Source organism: Lipotes vexillifer, unplaced genomic scaffold (assembly GCF_000442215.2).
Source record: "Lipotes vexillifer unplaced genomic scaffold, Lipotes_vexillifer_v1.1 scaffold251, whole genome shotgun sequence".
NCBI lineage: Eukaryota > Metazoa > Chordata > Mammalia > Artiodactyla > Lipotidae > Lipotes > Lipotes vexillifer.
Genome location: NW_006770868.1, coordinates 76,072 through 95,218, shown reverse-complemented (window position 1 = coordinate 95,218; position 19,147 = coordinate 76,072).

The following is a 19,147-nucleotide window of genomic DNA, read 5'->3' as shown; positions in this document are numbered from 1 at the left end:
ACAAAGAACCGAGCCGGTTTCCCTGTGCCATGCGGCTGCTTCCCACTGGCTATCTACCTTACGTTTGTTAGTATATATATGTCCATGTCTCTCTCTTGCCCTAACACACCTCACCCTTCCCCCTCCCCATATCCTCAAGTCCATTCTCTAGTAGGGCTGTGTCTTTATTCCCGTCTTACCCCTAGGTTCTTTTTTTTTTTTTTTTTAACATCTTTATTGGGGTATAATTGCTTTACAATGGTGTGTTAGTTTCTGCTTTATAACAGAGTGAGTCAGTTATACATATATATATGTTCCCATATCTCTTCCCTCTTTGTCTCCCTCCCTCCCACCCTCCCTATCCCACCCCTCCAGACAGCCACAAAGAACCGAGCCAGTTTCCCTGTGCCATGCGGCTGTGAAGCACTTCTTACATCTGCAAATAACTAACATACTGAGTACCTGGTATAATGCCTAACCCCTCTGATAGTTTGTAAGCTTCCAAGAGTAAGCCTCCTGTATCACTTATTTACCTGTGTCCTCAGCTCTTAGGAAAGTGCTGGCAAATAGCCGTCGATAAATATTCATTTATAGAATGAATGGATGAGTATTCTGAGGCAAGACCTGTGCCCACCTTCACTTACCTGCATCCACTTTCACTCATCTGTGTACACACACATGCAGGTAACATACTGGCGTATCAAGTTGGGGGTTTAAAAGTTCAGAGATAGGAGAATGGCTTCTGGCAGTCTGTGTGGAAGGCTGAAGAGAGCACCTGAGAAAGTTCCGTGGAGGTGATAAACTTAGGCACAGATGGTGGGAATTAGCCAATCTGTGCTGTGGGGCTTAGATGAGGCTGGATCTCTTGGGTCAGGGATGAGATGGAGTTAACATTTTCTGATACTAAGCGTAGAAAGAATCTAAACGATGAGAAATAAGAGAAACATTTGTCCCATTGCAATTCCATTGCTGAGAGCAGAGATACAGAAGCTGTGGGCCAGCCCGAGTGAGGGTCCAGAGTTTGCTTTGGGTGGTATCAATGCTGTTTTCAAACCTGTTACAAAGCCTCCTTGCTGAAGAACTGACCTTTTAGTTTACATCTGAGTGACACTGGCTGCAGCATTTCTTATAATGAGAAAGTGAGTGGAAAAAGGATGTCTTAAGCCCTTCCTATCATGTTTAATGGGAGAGAAGTTTTTCTCTTCCACTTCTTAATGAAATGCTTCAAAAATGACTTTTTCATCAGAAACGGGAAGCTGAGCACGTCTTGTTCTGTGACACTGCATATTCCCCGAGCCGGGATGAGCCAAAGGGATTGTAACATGAAAAGGAAGAAGTTTCTGTGAGCACCCCTGGGCGTTTGTACTCATTCTTCCTGCAGAAATGGTGGCCTCTCCCAGCCCACAGCTTGCAGTGTTTGCATTCTTTCCATTTTGCCCCGAGATGCTCCACACTGGTTACGTCACTCCATGGCTGTCATCATCTGTCCATCTTCAGGGAAATGGCAGAGTGAGGTTTAGAGAGAAATATGTTTGAAAGGTTCACATGCTAAATGGTCCAATAAGCACATAAATAGTTTTAGGTGGTCCAAATTCACAGGCTGTTTGACCTTCCGGACATGTGGTCACTGTTTTCATCTAAAAGGGAACCATCATAAGAGTATCCAGTGCTTAAAATATTCACTTGTTTTCATGCAATATTATCTAAAGTATTATTTTGACCAAAAAACCCTTCATTCTTCTTTGGATTTCATTAAAGTGTCAATAAAGATGTTTGTTTTTTATTTCTCTTCTCTTTCCTCTGGGTCTGTCCCCAATTAACCTCATAAGCACTTCATAAATCTTGCATCTGGGTAATATAACACCGTACACTGCTTCTTAACCAGAACATTTTGTTTTTTGAGTGATCTGGCACTGAATCTTGGAAACTGGCAGCTCCGTGGAAGGTAGAAAGCCTCCGAGCTCTGGCTGGGGAAGAGCCTGCAGGACACACTGTGGGGTTTCTGGAGTACCTCCAGTGAGTTCTCAGTCATGCCATGGTGCAGAGAGGGGCTTCAGAGTCACATGGACTTACTTCCAGTTCCGACTTCTTGCTTTCTAAATTTTCTGAGTCCTACAAAATAAAAGTTGTTTTTTCTTTAGCTCTTTTCCACACCACCCCCCAAAAGAGGTGTCTCTTATTTCCCCCCACATGCCAAGAAATTTAACTTAGGATTTAAGTTTAGTGGGTAGTATCTAATCAATATTTTATTTTACTTGGGATAATGGAGAATGTGTTTATACTACACAAAGTAGTAAACAAAATGAAATAATAGACGTAAGTAAATATAGAAATTTAGGATCCGGGAAAACAGAAAATGTAATATAACATCGAGCACAAATAAAAAAGAATTTAGTAAGCATATCGCCAAGGTCAACTAAAACTGAGTTTTAAATTTGGCTCTGAGCTTTTGGTGGCCAAAGAAAAAAGGGTGTGGGTAGCACAACTAGTTTCATAATTCCTCATTACCTAGAAAATCTAAAATATTGCTAATCCTTAGGAGATACAAGACATTTCATAAACCTGTATTTGTAAAGACATCTGACATAGGAGTATGGAGGGATAGATGAATTAAGTAACAAATAAGATGGTGATTTTCATGGGATACTACCTTGTAGCATCATTCAAGAAAAACCAAGAACATTAACGCCATTAAAGCAATTCAGTGAGGGGTTTCCATAAAGGTACCATGGCCCAAGAACAAGGAAATAATTAAGAGAATCTTCTCTGTAGTTACTTAGAGAAATGAATGTCATGTCATTTTTACAGAGATTGTCTCTTGCATTGGCCAATGAGAGGTATGACTACCGTCTGTCTGGATTGGGGAATATGTGGATGGACTGGCTGAGCTCTCACCCGGGAACACTGAGCTCCCATGGTGATTCACAGGGACACATTTGACCTCTTGTGTAGATTAATGGCTTGGTTGACAGGGACTGCTTAATTTCAGTCATGTTATGGGGGTTCTCAGCCAGAGTGTTGCATGTCTGGCTGTGATTGAGACTTTGCCTCTCAGGTAGGGCCCAGAGCTTTTAATATGACTTGGACAGAATATTAAACACCTTGTCATGCCTCAATCTTCTTAATCATTACTAACTATGATAATAAAAATAATGACAATATTCCAGGCAGAGGTGCACAAAGGCAAGGCAGTGGGTCATCCAGTTGAGCGAGGTGTTGTGGAAAGAAAGTCCAGGCTGGAGATGTGGGCCTGCTGTGTAACCCAGGCAATTCTTTTTTATGTTTTCAGGTTTCCCTGATTTGCGAGTGGGGCTATTGTAGTGACTCTCAAAGTGCCATCCCTTGATCAGCAGCATCAGCCTTAACTTTACCTGGGAACTAGTTAGAAATGCTGGTTCTTGGGCCCTACTCCAGACCTACTGAGTCAGAAACCTGTGATGGTCCCCAGCAGTGTGGTTTTTAGCAAGAGCTCCAGGTGATTCTGATGCATGCTAAACCTTGAAAACAACTGGAGCTTGGACTAGCTCTCCTTCCACGTGTGGTAGATTGGTATAACACTGACCCCAATTTTCCATCTACCGTATTCATACCTTTTGCAAGCTCCTCCTTTTTGGAGGTAGAGTTTATTCCTTCAACCCTTGAATATTTGCTCCCATTGCATCTTGCTTTGGCCAATAGAATGTAGCAGCAATGATGGGTGCTATTTCCAAGCCACTCAGTTCTCCCCCTACCGCTCTCTCTCTGTCTGTTTCTGTCTCCACCTCTCTCTCTCCCTGCACCGCCCCTCTCTTTCTGTCTCCTCTTTCAATTTCTCAGGTCCCGCCACAGCCATGAGACAAGCCTGGGCTAATTCGCCAGAAGACGAACATTCACATGGGAGAGAGTTGTCATTCCTACAGAGGCCGTCCTGGATCATCCAGCCCCCGACCCAGCTGCTAGCTGACCAAGATGCGTAAGCAAGCTCAGAAGACGCACTAAGCCAACCCACAGACTTGTGAGCTAAAAATAAATGGGTATGGCTTTAAGCCACTGGGCTTGCGGTTTTTTGTTATACAAGATTATCATGGAAATAGTGATATAAGATAGAGATTCTATAAATCTGCAATTCTAACTGTTCTCACCCTAATTTTGTGCCTGCAATCCCTAAATCACAGATGGCAAATTCAGGTGTTAAAGGAATGTAACTTTAATATTCCTTGACTAAATTTGTTTCCTTTTCTGAGCCCCCATTCCATCATGGAGGGGGAGATTAGTTACTTAACTCTCGGTTAACACCAGTTGATCTGGGTCAATATGTTTATGGTAGATGTTACGTCTATTTACCACTATTTCCAGTTCTTCTCTCCTGGGTGCACAGGAGGATGGCACTTCCCCACCTCCTTGGAGTTAGTTGTGACCATAGAACTGTTTTTGGCCAATGAAATGTGAGCAGAAATGGGTCACTCTTGGGCGGAAACATTTAGGAGTTGACATGTAATTATCCATGCTCTCTTTTCTTCCAGTTGTGGACGGATGTGTTGATACATAGATACCGCAAGATGGAAATGTCTTCAAATACTCTGCTGCCGTGTGGAGGTCAGCTGCCCCAGAGAGCTGGCTGGACATGTAGCTGGCTTTTCATGAACAAGAAATAAACCTTCCTGTCCAGCTGTTAAGGTTTGTTATCCCAGCATAGCCTAGTGTATCCTGACTGATATACCGAACTTTCTGTCACTGAATTTTCTTAGGGTCTTCCCTGCTTCAGACTCTTTCTCCCAGTATATTAGGTTTGCTCGGGCTGCCATAAGAAAATACCACTGACAAGGTGGCTTCAACAACAGAAATTAATTTTCTCACAGTTCTGGAGGCTAGAACTCCAAGATCGAAATGTTGCCAGGTTTGGCTTCTTCTGAGGCCTCTCTCGTTGGCTTGCAGAGGGCCGCCTTCTTGCCGTGTCTTCACACGGCCTTTCCTCTATGTGTGTGTGTCCCCAGTGTGTATGTGTCCAAAATTCCTTGTTTTATAAAGACACCAATCAGAGTGGATCAGGGTTTATCCCAATGGCCTCATTTTTTAACTTAATCATTACTTTGAAGACCCCATCTCCAAATACAGTCACATTCTGAGGGGCTGGGGCTTAGGACCTCAACATATGGATTTAAGGGGACACAGTTCAGCCCATAACACCCTGGAGATGCATGTACTTTCTAAAGCGACCTAAATAGGACTCCAGAGTCAGTGGGTGGTTGGGGTGAGGACAGCACATCGAATCAAATCTCCATTGTGTATCCAGGCTGTCAGTGGACGAAATATTTAATGCTGCTGCTTGGTTTCTGGTTGTCCAGTTCACACATACTGCTTCTGCATTCTGTTTGTCCTGACCCATGTGGCTGGTTCATCTGCTCTGTTGGCCTCAATTGCATCATTCTGGGCACACTGGCTTGAACAATACTGGGAGATTCCCCAGTCCCATCTGACTTTTGGGCACTTGCCTAACCAGTTCGACTCCATGGCCCTCACCCAGCTGTATTAAGAATTTCTCCACAAAGCTCACCATCTCTTTAAGTTTTACCTGGGGAACAAAGTCCAGCACCCTCTCTTTTTTGGACCCCTGGAAATTCTCTAGGGTTTCTATCATTTCCATCCATGTTGGGGCTATTCTGGGATATGTCTGTGTGTGGGTAAGTGGGCCTAGGATTTGGGGACCCTGTCTAGGGACCTACAGTTCCACTACCATCTAAAGCTTTTTGCTTTGGCTCTTTCTCCCCCAGCCTCTAACTGGGTGGGAAAAACTTGCTCTACCTAATCATGTGTTCTTTTATGACTTAGGATTTTTTTTTTTTTTTCCCTAGACCTTGGAAACTCAAAACCTGAGAGTCTGATACCTTCGTCTCTCAGATCCTCTATGATCAACCTAGTTGGGGACAAGGTATTTCAAACTCTATGGAGAAGAGCCATGAGTTAGGAATACATTGCTAGGAATTAAACACAACCTCACTTAACATTTCAAAATTCTTACCCCCTGCATTAGAATGCAGAAGTTTGTCTGATGGGATTTCTTCTTCTAACACCAGAAAGTAAGACTGTGAGTTCCACCTTGAAAGAATTCAGCTCTCATAGTGAGAACTCAACAGCTTTGTTTTATAAGACAAGTTCAGGGTTCAGAAAGAGGGGGAAAGCTGTTTGATCTTAGCCAACCATTGGGAAAATTGAAATAGTTCATCTGGTTTGCAGTGTTTGAAATATAGTGCAGAAATGGAGTATTTCAATATAAGAGCAACAGTGATATTAAATAAGCATCATGAATACTCCCGAGCAAAGCAAGAACATTTTGAGTGCAGAAATGAATTTGTGATTGATATAAAGAAGGATGAATAGAGAATGATCTATATAGCATTTGTCCGAAACCTCATAAAGGTGCATCCAAATACTGGTTTTCCCCAGTTTCATTAGTAGTGAATCACTATATGAAGAATGTGTGTCCAAGTTTTAATGTGAGGGCCTCGGAGTTATTTTAAATTAAAAAAAAGTTTAATTCTCTTGGATGGGTTTTTCCGTATGATCATTTGGGTCTAATATGTTGAGATTAGGGTGTTTAACATTCGGTTTCTAATTTTCCCTCGTGAATCTCCAATTTTCCACTGTCATTTAGTTCTCCTCTCTAGTCCTTCGTGTCATCTTGATCTCTCCCAATTTTTTCTGTTTTTTTTTTCTTTGTTGTTGTTCCTTTCATCCTGTTCTCATTTTCTTCCACTTCAAAAAGGAACTGAAAGCAGAGCAAGGCAAAACGTATTTAAAAGGTAAAGGATGGTGCGGAGGCCAATATTTAGAGATGAAGACCACGCGGAGACTAATAATTATCCAAGTTTGCAACAGGTGCCCTGTGGCCAGGCTCAGCTGTCACAGTGGTTCTCAACAGGGGGCAATTTTGCCTTTTAAGGGACACTTGGAAAAGTCTAAAGACATTTTGGTCATCACAATTTGTGGGGAGGGCCAGACCCCTGTAATACAGAATTATCCAGACGAAAATGTCAGTATTCCTGAGGTTGAGAAACCCTGAGTCCTAAGCATGTTTGTTTTGATCCTCTCAAGTTTCATTTTTCTTTTTTAATTTGAATGAATTGCCAGCATTTCACATATGAAGCAGGAAATCAAGACTTTTTAGAAAAAATCAGAAGGATCTGGCAACACTAAGTCCATATCGTCCATGACCGAGTAGAAGCCACCCTCCTTAGAGAGGGCGTGTGCTCCCCAGGGCAACACAGTCTCCCCATTTCCAGTTGTGTAACACAAACTCACTTCATTTATGTGTTACTTTTCTGGACCTTGTGGAAAATTGATTTTGCAACCTTACTCCTATGGTTGGCAAACTATGACCTGCAGACCAAATGTGGCCCACCACCTGTTTTTGTAAATGAAGTTTTATTGGAACACAGTCATGCCCATTCATGTACATATTTTCTATGGCAGCTTTTGTGCTACTTTGAGTAGTTGTGACAGAGACCACATGGCCTGCAGAGCCAAAAATATTTATGTTCTGGCCCTTTACAGAAGTCTGCAAACCCTTGACCTAGTCTGTTCAGTTTATTGTTAGTGTTAATCTTTGTTTGAACTCAGGCTTCCTGTCTGCATAATTGTCATTAATCCAGACAGGAAATGACAATGTGTTTAATCACATAAACTAAGGTAAATTTCAATTACGGACTGAGGCTCAGTCAGTATTTTCCTGTATTGACCACATTGTAATAACACAGTTGAGGTCAGAATCCTCAACTGAAACATGAGTTAAGTCTTCCAAATAGGATTAGTAACACGTGATAGACTAAAATTCGTGTTATTCTTTACTGTTGCAGGTGAATGACACATTTACTTCCCTCATGATTGGCTTAACATGTGGCCTTGTGTTTTGTAAGCAAAATGCCAACTGCTCTGTGGTCTTTCTTAGAAGATCAGTCTTAGAAGAAATGAGAAATGAATTTCTTTATGTATTCAGTTTATTGCTTACCACCAAATAATAAAAACATTTAAACTATTCTTTGTTCACTTATTCATTGGTTTAGTGTAGGGATCAGCAAACATTTTCTGTAAAAGGCCTGATAGTAAATACTTTTGGCTTTGAGGGTCAGGTGGTCTCTGCTGGAGTAGAGTGAAAGCAGCTATGGGCAGTAAGTGAATGTTTGTGGCTGTATTCAAATAAAACTTTATTTATAAAAACAGGCAGTGAGTGAGATTTGACCTGTAGGCTGTAGTTTGTGATCCCTGGTTTAGTGACACCTTGGTCATCCTTGGGGTGGGGGTAGCAGAACTACCTAATAATAGAATTTCTCATTTTCATCCTCATTTTAAATTTCCAAGTGCTCAGTCTTTGCTCTCCTTCCTCCAGTGGCTCAGGGACCTGAATGCTGCAGGAGCAGCTGGAGTGAGATGGGCACGTGAATTCTATTTTGGGTTCTGCTGTTAGTCAGTAGAAAGGGAGGACCACCTGGATTCAACTGGGGTGGGGGGTGGTGAGAAAAGCATCTACCTGCTCCTGAAAACAGGACAAGGTAACTAACGTTTCTTGTAAGAAAAGGAAGAGCTGGTGCCTGCTCATAGCTAAGGAGCCAAGCTGTAGGCTTGCTGGGTTCTTGCTCCCCTCCCATCCCCGCATCCTTCTCTCCATGGTGTCTGGAGGCTCTTCAGACATGGCCTGTTCCCTCCAGGATGTGTGTCCTGTGAAAGCACTAAATGAGAGCTGACTCTACCAAGGGGATTTTCTTTTATCAGGGGCTTTCAAAATCTTTTCTGTTATTTAGTTTCTTCTGATTATAATAATCATGTTTGTTCCTTATCAAAATTTGGCAACTACTGGAAAAGTATAAATAACATTTGATAAGCCACTACTTATTGAGTGTGACATTTACTCAGCACTGTGCAAATCATTATATATGTGTATGAGTGTGTGTGTGTGTTTACATATTACACATACACACACAGATATATAACCCTCATGCCAAATCTCTGAGGTAGATAGTTTTAGGCAGGAAGGAGTTAAGTGACTTGCCCAAAGTATACAATGAAGTCAGAATTCAAGCATAGAGGTATCTGATTCCAAGACCCATTTTTGATTATTTTCAGGACAACACCCTATCTTTAAAAAGAGAGAAAAAATAATCACCTGGAGTTTCCCTCAGGGAAAACTGCCATTACCTTTTGCTACATTTCCCCCCTCGGTGTTTTTTTTTTTTTTCCCTTCTATTTTTAAAGCATAGTTGAAATCATGCTGCAAATATAAATTAATTTTCTTGTTTTTTTCACTTTACATTATTACTTAAGCATCATGTCAAAACCTCTTTGTCAGTATCCTTTTAATAGTACACACTTCCTTCATTTGGTGACTGTAGTATTTTTTAACCAACTCCACTCTGTTGAACATTAAAGTTATTGCTAGTTTTTCACTCTTTTGAATAAAGAGGTAATGGACATCTTCGAGTGTGAAACATTTTTCCCCCATAAAACTTCAAAACTCTGAAATGTTATCAAGAAATGTAGAAATGCTATTCTGTAAAAGGCGGGTGAGGCAAATAAGACACTCGCTCTGGATGCAAAATTTAAGGGGCACCCCAAAATAATTGTTATTGAGACAAAATAATATTTTAGTGCAATATTTAGAAAAAAAATCTAAGGCCAAAGAATCCAAATCCATCATGAACAAAATATCAACATTTTAAATGAAAGCAGGGTTAGTATTGCTGAGTGGTTTTCAGCCTGAGGCTTCAGTATGGCCCAGCATGGCAATGTGATTGACCCCAGGCTAGGACTTCACCTAGTCCTCCTAGACTTTGAGGAGACATAATGTGTCTGGAAGGAGGTACTCAGAACCACCTTTATTATTTTTCATTATTAATATGCCCTGTGGGAAGCTATCTGTTAGGCGTTTTCTCCTGAGAGATGGTGCAGTATGATGGGTGTAAACACAGGTGCTGGGTGGAGACTGCCTGGTCTCAGCCCCCAGCTGTGCCACACTGCAGAAACTTTGCCGAAATACTTTATGCTCTCTGAACCTCACTTTCCTGATGTCCTCCATGGAAATGACTGTAGTTGTTCATGCCTTGCAGTTGATGGGAGAACTTAGTAAGCTATCCATGGGCGTCTTCTGACAGCCAGCACTTGGCTTGTAATAGAAACTCAAGTGCATGTTCTTCTACTGAGATCCCATGGCCGCAAGCTGAAGGCAGCCTGCACACTTGCTTGTTTCCTGTCAGGGGACATTGTTAGATTTTTAAAAAAGTTAGTTCTCAGCGTTGTAAATCACTAGATTTTATATTTTAAAAACTTGCTATAAAAATCAGAAGGTCTGGGCTTCCCTGCTGGCGCAGTGGTTAAGAATCCACCTGCCAATGCAGGGGACGTGGGTTCAAGCCCTGGTCTGGAAAGATACCACATGCCACGGAGCAACTAAGCCCGTGCACCACAACTACTGAGCCTGTGCTCTAGAGCCCGTGAGCCACAACTACCGAGCCCACGTGCCACAACTACCGAAGCCTGCGCACCTAGAGCCCGTGCTCCGCAACAAGAGAAGCCACCGCAATGAGAAGCCCGCACACCGCAACGAAGAGTAGCCCCTGCTCGCCACAACTAGAGAAAGCCCACACACAGCAATGAAGACTCAATGCAGCCAAAAAAAAAAAAAACAGAAGATCTGGAAACACTGCCTTTCCTAGTGGTAACGTTTAGTCAAATCTGCAAACCAGCAGATCTCTTTAGATGGAATGAATTCCCTCCAGTTCACCCCAGACCATCAGGTTTTACAAATAAAAATGCAGGATTCCCAGTTACATTTGAATTTCAGATAACAAAATGCTGTATTTTAGTATAAGTGTGTCTTATGCAATGTTTGGGACATACTTATCCTAAAAAAAAACCCTTATTTTTATTTTTTCTAAAATTATGGGACATGCTTACACTAAAAACTATTTGTTGCTTATGTGAGACTCAAATTTAATTGGGCATCATGTATTTTATCTAGCAACCATCCTCCACCCCTCCCCCTCCCCTACACCTATCAGCTCACTTGCCTATGATCCCTACTTGACCTCTGTAGACATCAGCATGAATGACCCCAGGATTTGAGATAAAATTCCAAGCAGCATTTGGGTGTAGTCACTGAAGTACAGTTTTCATTTCATGTGAGAGTTCATGTTTAATGAACTTCCTCAAGTTTTGGAGCCCTCACATGCCTACATGCATAAAGCCCGTGCAAGGAATAAAATCATTTAACACCCTCTCAGAACTGTAGACGGGTGTGTTCTCTGAGCAAGTGCTTCTGTGCATGAGCGAAGTTAGATGAACCTAGAGGCCCCTGTGAGCATTTTGCTTTTTCTTGCTGCTGTTGGAGTGCTTTCAGATAGAGAATCAGGTCTGATAACATCCCTGTGGAAACAGCAACCATTTTTTAGGGCCAGGACATAAAGGATGGTGATGTTTTCCTTACAGCAGGTTGAGAGACCCTGCCAAGGAGGGCAGGAGTTTTTCAGGAGAGCTGTTTATGCCTCTGCTTGATGAATGGGAGTAGTAGATATTTCTAACAAGATTGCTGTGTGCACACACTGAAGATTCTCCTTCTGGTTTCTATCATTGGGAGCACGTGAGTTTTCGCAGGAGCGGATGCGAGATTAGTTAGAACAGGGCTTCTCAACCTCAGCACTTGGGGTCAGATATGGCTTTGTAGAACAGGTCTGTCCTGCGCATTGTAGAATGTTTAGCAGCATCCCTGACGTCCACCTACTAGAGATGCCAGTAGCATGTCCCTCCTGCCCACCCCAGCTGTGACACCAAAAACTTGTCCACTCATTGCTGAATGCATCCTGAGAGGCAGATTCACCTCCAGTTGAGGACCACTGTACTGGAAAAATCACCATGGAGATGAATTTGGGCACAGATGCCTTAGGGCCAGGCAGTAGTGCCCAGTGAGAGGTTTAAGGTCATGGCGGTGGAATGGGGGCGCTGGGAGGGATGCCTAGAGGTTAGGTCCCACCTAAACTGCTCAAATTCAACTACAAAAGTTGTCGGCCAAATTAAACTCCTCTGTGGGCAAAATCGGGGTGAAGAGAATACAGTTTGCAACTCTTGAAGTGGAAAAATTAGTTTAGTCATTATTTGGTTTATGGTGCTGGTGAGTATGTGTTTCACTTCTCTTTGTGCCCAACTACACTGAAAGGATCAAGGCATCTCCTGTGTTTTGGACACATCACTCCTTCTCTACTCATCCCCACTCCCTGACCCCCACAAGTGCCCCATAGGCCACTGCTTCTCAACCAGGGCGATTTTGCACTCCCCTCTCTAGGGTACATTTAGCGATGTCTGGGGATGTTTTTGGTTGTCACAGCTGGGGAGGGGTGCTACTGGCACCTTGTGGGTAGAAACCAGGGATGCTGCTGAACACCCTACAATGTGCAGAACAGCTCCCCTCCACAAAGAATTTTCCAGGCCCCAAATGTTCACAGTGCTGAGGCCAAGAAAGCTGGCTACAGTAGGTATGAATGCATAGGCTTACCCAAACAATCCAGGAGAGCTTTTCCTCCACAGCCCAGGCACCTGGGGGTTAGTTGGACTCATCTTGAATCGTAGCTGGGAGAGTGTCAGCGTAGCGACTCTATGGAGGGACATTGCCTGTTCTTCGCATTTTGCACTTGTGCCCAGAGATAGCAAGACCAGCAATTCTGTAAGGGTATAGATGCTTATGTAACTTTTCCTTTCTTTCTTTGGGGGTTTAGATATTTTACAGAAGTTCACCTGGGTCTCAGATTCCTGCCTGATCCAAATCTCTGCTGAAACACCATCAGATAAAGAGATTCTCCTAACATATTGAGGCCATAGAGCAAAGAAGCTTAGGTCTGTGGAGGAGAGATGAGGAAGGTTAGCACAGGGAGAAAGATAGACCAACTCAGTCTCAACATACAACCTTACCTCATCTCGGCGTCATTATCAAAACACCATTTCCACTATTTATCGTGGTTACAAATGTGGAACAGCCTTTTATGACCTATGTTTGAGTTAAGTCGCTGAGGCAACCCCTCCCAGCTCTTTTACCTTCTGTTCCCTTTGAAAGATTGTTTGGCTCCAGTTTTCCTCCCGCTACTCTCCATCTCTCCTTCTCTTTTTGTGTGTGCGTGTGACCACAATTGTAGTTTCAGTAAATAAAACGGCTGCTTGATAACGGGGAACGGCCCAGCGCTTAACTGTGCCCTTGGAGATCCTTTACATCAAACCAGTGATCAAAAAGTGGTGCAGATAAAATTTGTCATCAGGGATTTCCTACAAAAGAATTACAGTGGAGAAATGGCCTGATCGATACTATGGATTTTCACTGCAGGGGCTGGTGGTCCAATTGCCGTGAGACACTCATACAGATAAAAGGGCATGGCTGCCACTCAGTCACAGACTGCTGACTCAGCAAAAGCTTGTCAGGTATTTATAGGCCAGAGTGATACAGAATTATCACCTTGCAGTGCCTGGTGCTTGTTCCTTCTGAGATTGCCTTCCTTTATGGGATCGCTAAATGCAGGTGAATGGAGAAATGATGGCTGACAGCTGTCAAAATGCAACAGAATGAAGTGCTTAAATCTTTTTTTATCCATTAAAAGGGTAACAACCGTACATATATCAGGGCACAGACATTGTAATGATATTTGGGGGCTGGTAAACGAGGGGGTAATAAACAATTTATGTTCTGATCAGAACGGTAGAGGAAATAGACTTGGGGTGAAGGCAGGTCTTCCCTGAAGCCTTATCATTACTTTAATGGTTGAACATTAGCTAACAGGAGAAAAGTAAAGTTACAAAATCACAGTTGTGTCCCAATATTTGGGAGACCCGCTTTCCCCTTATGTTGGCATTTTTGAAGGCATTGAACTGTTCCCTAAAACACTTAACCAGGCTTGAAGCATCCTGAAATTACTGAAGTTTACGTATACCAGGTTAAATAAAGTGCATGGGATAGTGCTAATTTATTTGTAAGATTCTCTGGCTTTAAGGTCTGTGGTCCAGTGAGAACTTTCTCTTGTGTAATTCCCAACCTCCATGCTCTAGCTGAATTTCAGATGTGCTGTGGACAGACTTCAAAGGTGGAGGAGCATGTTTATATTTTCCCTCACACAGAATGAGATTATTCCTGGCAGAGAAGTACAATCAGCCAGTCATCCCAGCTCTAGAGTTCCTTAGCCATTACTTACAAAAAGTAAGTAATTACCCTGACTCCCAGTTAATGTTTCCTTAAGGAATCCATTTGGAAAAATCTTACCAATCTATCTAAACCATCCATACCATATTTGTCTTATTAAGTGAGGATCAGCTTCCAGAAAGATTGGAAATACCACTTAGGGTTGCTCTGTAGAATCTTGGCTTGTTTGAAAAGACTCTGCATTGTTTCTTGTGCTTTCTTTTCCCTAATGCGTGTTACGTAAATTTTCAGTGAACAATTTTTGGGGAAGCTATTAAAAGAAGAATGTTTTTCTTATTCTCTTCAGTATTTAAAAAAGTATTGCAAAGCAATGGGGAAATGAACAAAATATATAGACTATCATCAATAACAAGGCAGGTTGACATTAATGAATTCTCCATTTCTTGAACACCTGTGGTGAGATGGGCCTTGTGCGGGATGTTGAAGAAACACAGTGAGTGAAACAGGCTTTCAAGGAAGGAGTGTATGGAAAGGAGGGCCAGGGAAAGTGTTTATTGAAGAAATACTTTGTGCCAGGCAGTTGGCATATGTTGTAATGAAATAGCAAACAGTTACAGAATGCTGGGCAGAATCCTACGTGTTATATGGACTTATGTGATCCTCATAACAGCTCTGTGAGGTAGCTTTATTATCATCCGCACTTTACAGATGAAGAAACTGATGCAACTCGGAGGCTGAGTAATTTGCCCAAGGTCACTTGGTTAGGAAGGAGAGGACCCGGAACACAACACAAACTGTCTGACTCAAGATTCAGGTTCCTATCGGCAGAGTCACACAGCCTCTCACAGTTTGGAAACTTTCTCCTTTTAGCCTTTAAAGTGTCCCACGAAGTAGGTGTTCCTATTGAACAAATAAGAAACGTGAAGTTCATAAAGATTGAAGACTTTGCCCAGCCACTTTGTTGCAGAGCTGAGATCTGAACCCAGGCATGCCTGCCTTCAAATTCCCCGTTAGTTTACTCTGCCATTTACACTGGACCTACCAAGCAAGCAAGGTTCTGCAGCTTCTAAATTCAGAAAACAAAATTCAGGAAGTGCAAGCCATAACGTGTAGTCCAGGGAAAAGAATTTAATTTCAGGAAGTGTGTCACCGCCTGGAAGGAACATTAACAAAGACCTCTGTACCCAGATCGTCCCTGGCCAACATTGGGTAGGACTTGAAAATGTAACCCGCACCTTCCGGAACTGTCCACGGGGAAATCATCTTTGTGCCTGTTTGAACTGCCTTACACTGGTAGAAATCATTGCTACTATCATCACAGGATTGTTGTATGGAAGTTTACTGTCACTGGCAATAAACATAGATGAAAGGAGGGGGGAATAAGAAAACAAAAGGGAAAAATAGAAGCAAAAAATGCACCAAAGTGAAAAAAAAAATCCATAAACGAGTTGTTTTTTTGCCTCTCTAGTTGCTCTGATGTGCACAAAGGAAATAGACGGAATAAAATCACATCTCAGGAACACCAACATAAATTCCCTCTTGCTTTGACAAGTACGTAATTTTCTTCAGAGATGCTCTTCATGTCTGGAGAGTTATGAGGCAATTTCATTCCCATCTGACAAATTTACAAAGAAACATTAGAGAAAAGGGATTAGGAAAGCGAGAAATCTTTATAGACTTTTTCCTCGGGCTGTATTTCCCTTCCATCTTTTGGTTCTTCCTTGAGGATCATGCATGAGTGACTCACACAGTATGGACCCCATAACTGAGACGCTTAAGAGAGAAGCAAAACGTGAAATGTGCTTTCAGTCAACTAACTGTATTTACATTATTGAGAGGTGGGGGGTGGCACTGGGGGACGAAGAGAGAAGTCTTATTGGCAAACATTTAGATGAAGTCTCCAAGGTATGGATGCAAAGTGGTATTTACAAAATTAGACTTTCTGAAAGAAATGCAGGGAGAGAGGGAGAGAGGGAGGGAGGGAGGGAGGGGGAAGGGAGGGAGTAGAGAAAGAAGAAGAGAAAGAGGAGAGTGGGAGAGAGAGAGATGGAGAGAATGGAGTGGTCTAAGGGGGTTTATAACGGAGATAGGCATTCCAGGATGATGACAGTACAAACTTAATAATAGCAAAGTATACATTTTTTTCTCCTTGTAGCCTCATTGAGTCTAAGAGGAACTTGCAGTTTGGACTTTTTAAAAAAAACTCCATGGATAATTTCATTGTGCAGCTTTTAGAGTGACCAACTGTCCAGTTCGCTTGGGACTGTCTTGGTTTCAGGACTAAGAATCTCACATCCTGGGAATCCTCCCATCCTGGATAAATTGGGATATTTGGTTACTTTACAACTGATGATTGTGATTCCCACATAAGTTACTTGAGTTTTTGGCAGTTGTTAATTCTCTTAAGTATTTGCAAGCTTGAATTGTGCCCTTTTTGGCTCTATTAACTTGCAAAGTTGGTGTGTATGCACACAGACACACATATACATATATGTATGTATTTTGATCATTTTGAGATTCTGGTAAGAATCTTCAATTAGGGTCACCGTGAGGGCTTAGAATCTTGATGGAGAAATCATAATAACGCTCAGAAGTTCAAGAAATGTATTCCTTTCCTGGAGTTGAGATTAAACATAATATAATGCAGGTGCTGTCAGATACAGAGCCCAGATGACAAATGTTTTATAACTGGGACTTAGGGAATGAAGAAAAGTAAGAGATACATAGCTTCCAAGGCTTTCGTTGAGAGCCGCAAAGCACTCATAATACTGTGTGTATAATTTGGCAGGAGAAAAGTGAGATATTTGTGTGCATATTAGTATTGTATATTTTTCAGAGTCCAACTGCATTTGTGGCAGCCTTGTTTATGATTCACTGGCCTTATCAAAAGAGTGAAGTGGAACCTCATTTGTGTAATTAATTTCAGATTTCTGTTCTTAAACTTTTCCCACTGTGGTCCCTATTCAAGTCATTGGCATTTTAAAAAATTCTATTTTTTGCAACACATATTATTTTTATTATTTATTTATTTAATTTTGGCCACACCGCACGGCTTGTGGGATCTTAGTTCCCTGACCAGTGATTGAACCTGGGCTCCGGTAGTGAAAGTGCCAAGTCCTAACCACTGGACCGCCAGGGAATTCCCTTATTTTTCTTCTTTAAAGTCACAAGAAAATCTTTATGGTTTACCTTTGTAAGAAATGGTGATTCATATTGGAATGGGATGTTCAAAACCTTCAGTGTTGGAATAGAGACCAACCATTTCTTTTGCCTGAAAAATTCACAGAAAAGTATTGCATTGGGGGGCTTAAGTTTAACATCCCAAACCCAAATGTTGAAGTTTAATGTGGATTTGAACTCTCTTGAAGCTCTTACAATCAAACTCTCCCTTTGGTCTGTCTGCTGAACATAAAAAATGGGGATTCTTTGAACTGCAAGTAATTCCTTTTGCCCAAACTTAGAGAGATAAACAATGATAAGGGATGTTCATATATATAAAGTCTTGTTTCAGAAGAATATGAAAGTTGTGAGGTATCTGAACTGTCTGACCTCTGTGAAACCTGCCCCATACTAGATGGGGCATAGTTTACCCTAATATGACCATTGGAAGGTGCAGATGGCTTTTTGCTTACAAGCAAGCTTAAGTACAGTGCTGCCAAGAAATGAGATTGATCATGATGAGAGATATAAAAATTTTAAATATCCCCTGGCGGGGAAAATTTTTCCTTTTTATTTCTGCATTTGAATCTTTTAAATACTGTAACTTTTGGGGGAAAGTTATTGAGACATAAAAGGAATATTTGAACTGCTTTGGAGTTTATGATAACCACTGTATAATACATTATCTTGAAAGCCTTTATAGCGTGCAGTTACAAACTTCCAGGAAATCTATTAAAATGCAGCATTAATTAACATAAACTTTTTATAGTGTTACTAATATTCTGCGAACAACTAAGAGTTTAAAAGCCCTTTTTTACAGGCATTTCTTGCTGCCTATACACCACAATCAGAGTGAATTATAGGAAACACTAAAGGGAAGGAAAGAAATGAATTGTCACTGATTGTCCTGGATGGGAAGTTGGCCTCAATATCTGCCTTTAAATGGAACAAGTATAAAGATGATATTCTTGTCAGTTTGCTTAGCATCTTCTTTGTAAACTCATACAATCTACCGAAAGCAAGACACTAATGTTTCTATATGCATTCTTCCAGAGGCGGATAAATAACATCTTTGAAATAACCTTAGAAATCAAAGCAGCTTCCCCGCATTCTGTGAGATGGAGTTTGGCTGTGTCCTCTCACTAAATGTTTACCATCTCACCGGTGGCTGAGTCCAGGCTGCAGACTACATTTAGACACTTACAGATGTGTCAAGCAGTTACAGAAATTGAAGCAGTATTTTAATTTTTTGATGTCTGGCTCCAGGTTGCACTGGCAAATCTCCCAAACTTGAGTCGTGACCTTTTTTAGAGGGATGTTTTTCATTTCTGTTTTGAATCCCAAAGGGGAGGAGGCGTTTCAGTCTCTATGCCCAAAGGGCAAAACTGTCACCACTCAGCAGTGGAGTGAGGATGAGCTGGCCCTGAATTATCCAGAGTCATAATTACTTCCCAACTCTTCGTGTTCAAATGTGTCTCTGCTCAAACATGAATCAGGCAGGGGGTCTTAGCTTCCTCTTTGCAGTGCCTGTCCTCTGTTTGTAAACACTGGAATTTTGATTCTGGCCAAATGTCCCTCGCTTTCCTAGGTCTTTGGTGTCATTTGGGTAAGACTGATGTTTTTTCTATTTTAGTACCTAATTCAAACCATGCTCTCACTTTACTCTGTCTTTTTTAAAATAAAATATTTTCCAGGCCTCTTCCCTTTGGATGCAGAATCCTTCAAACATTTCTCATTGTTCTGCTCTTCTCTCTTTTCCCACATCATCGCCTGATTCTCAATCCATATGGGACTGAGATTCTACCACAGTGATCATAAGAACGTATTATCATGCATATACGTTATTTTTTTTTTTTTTTTTTTTTTTTT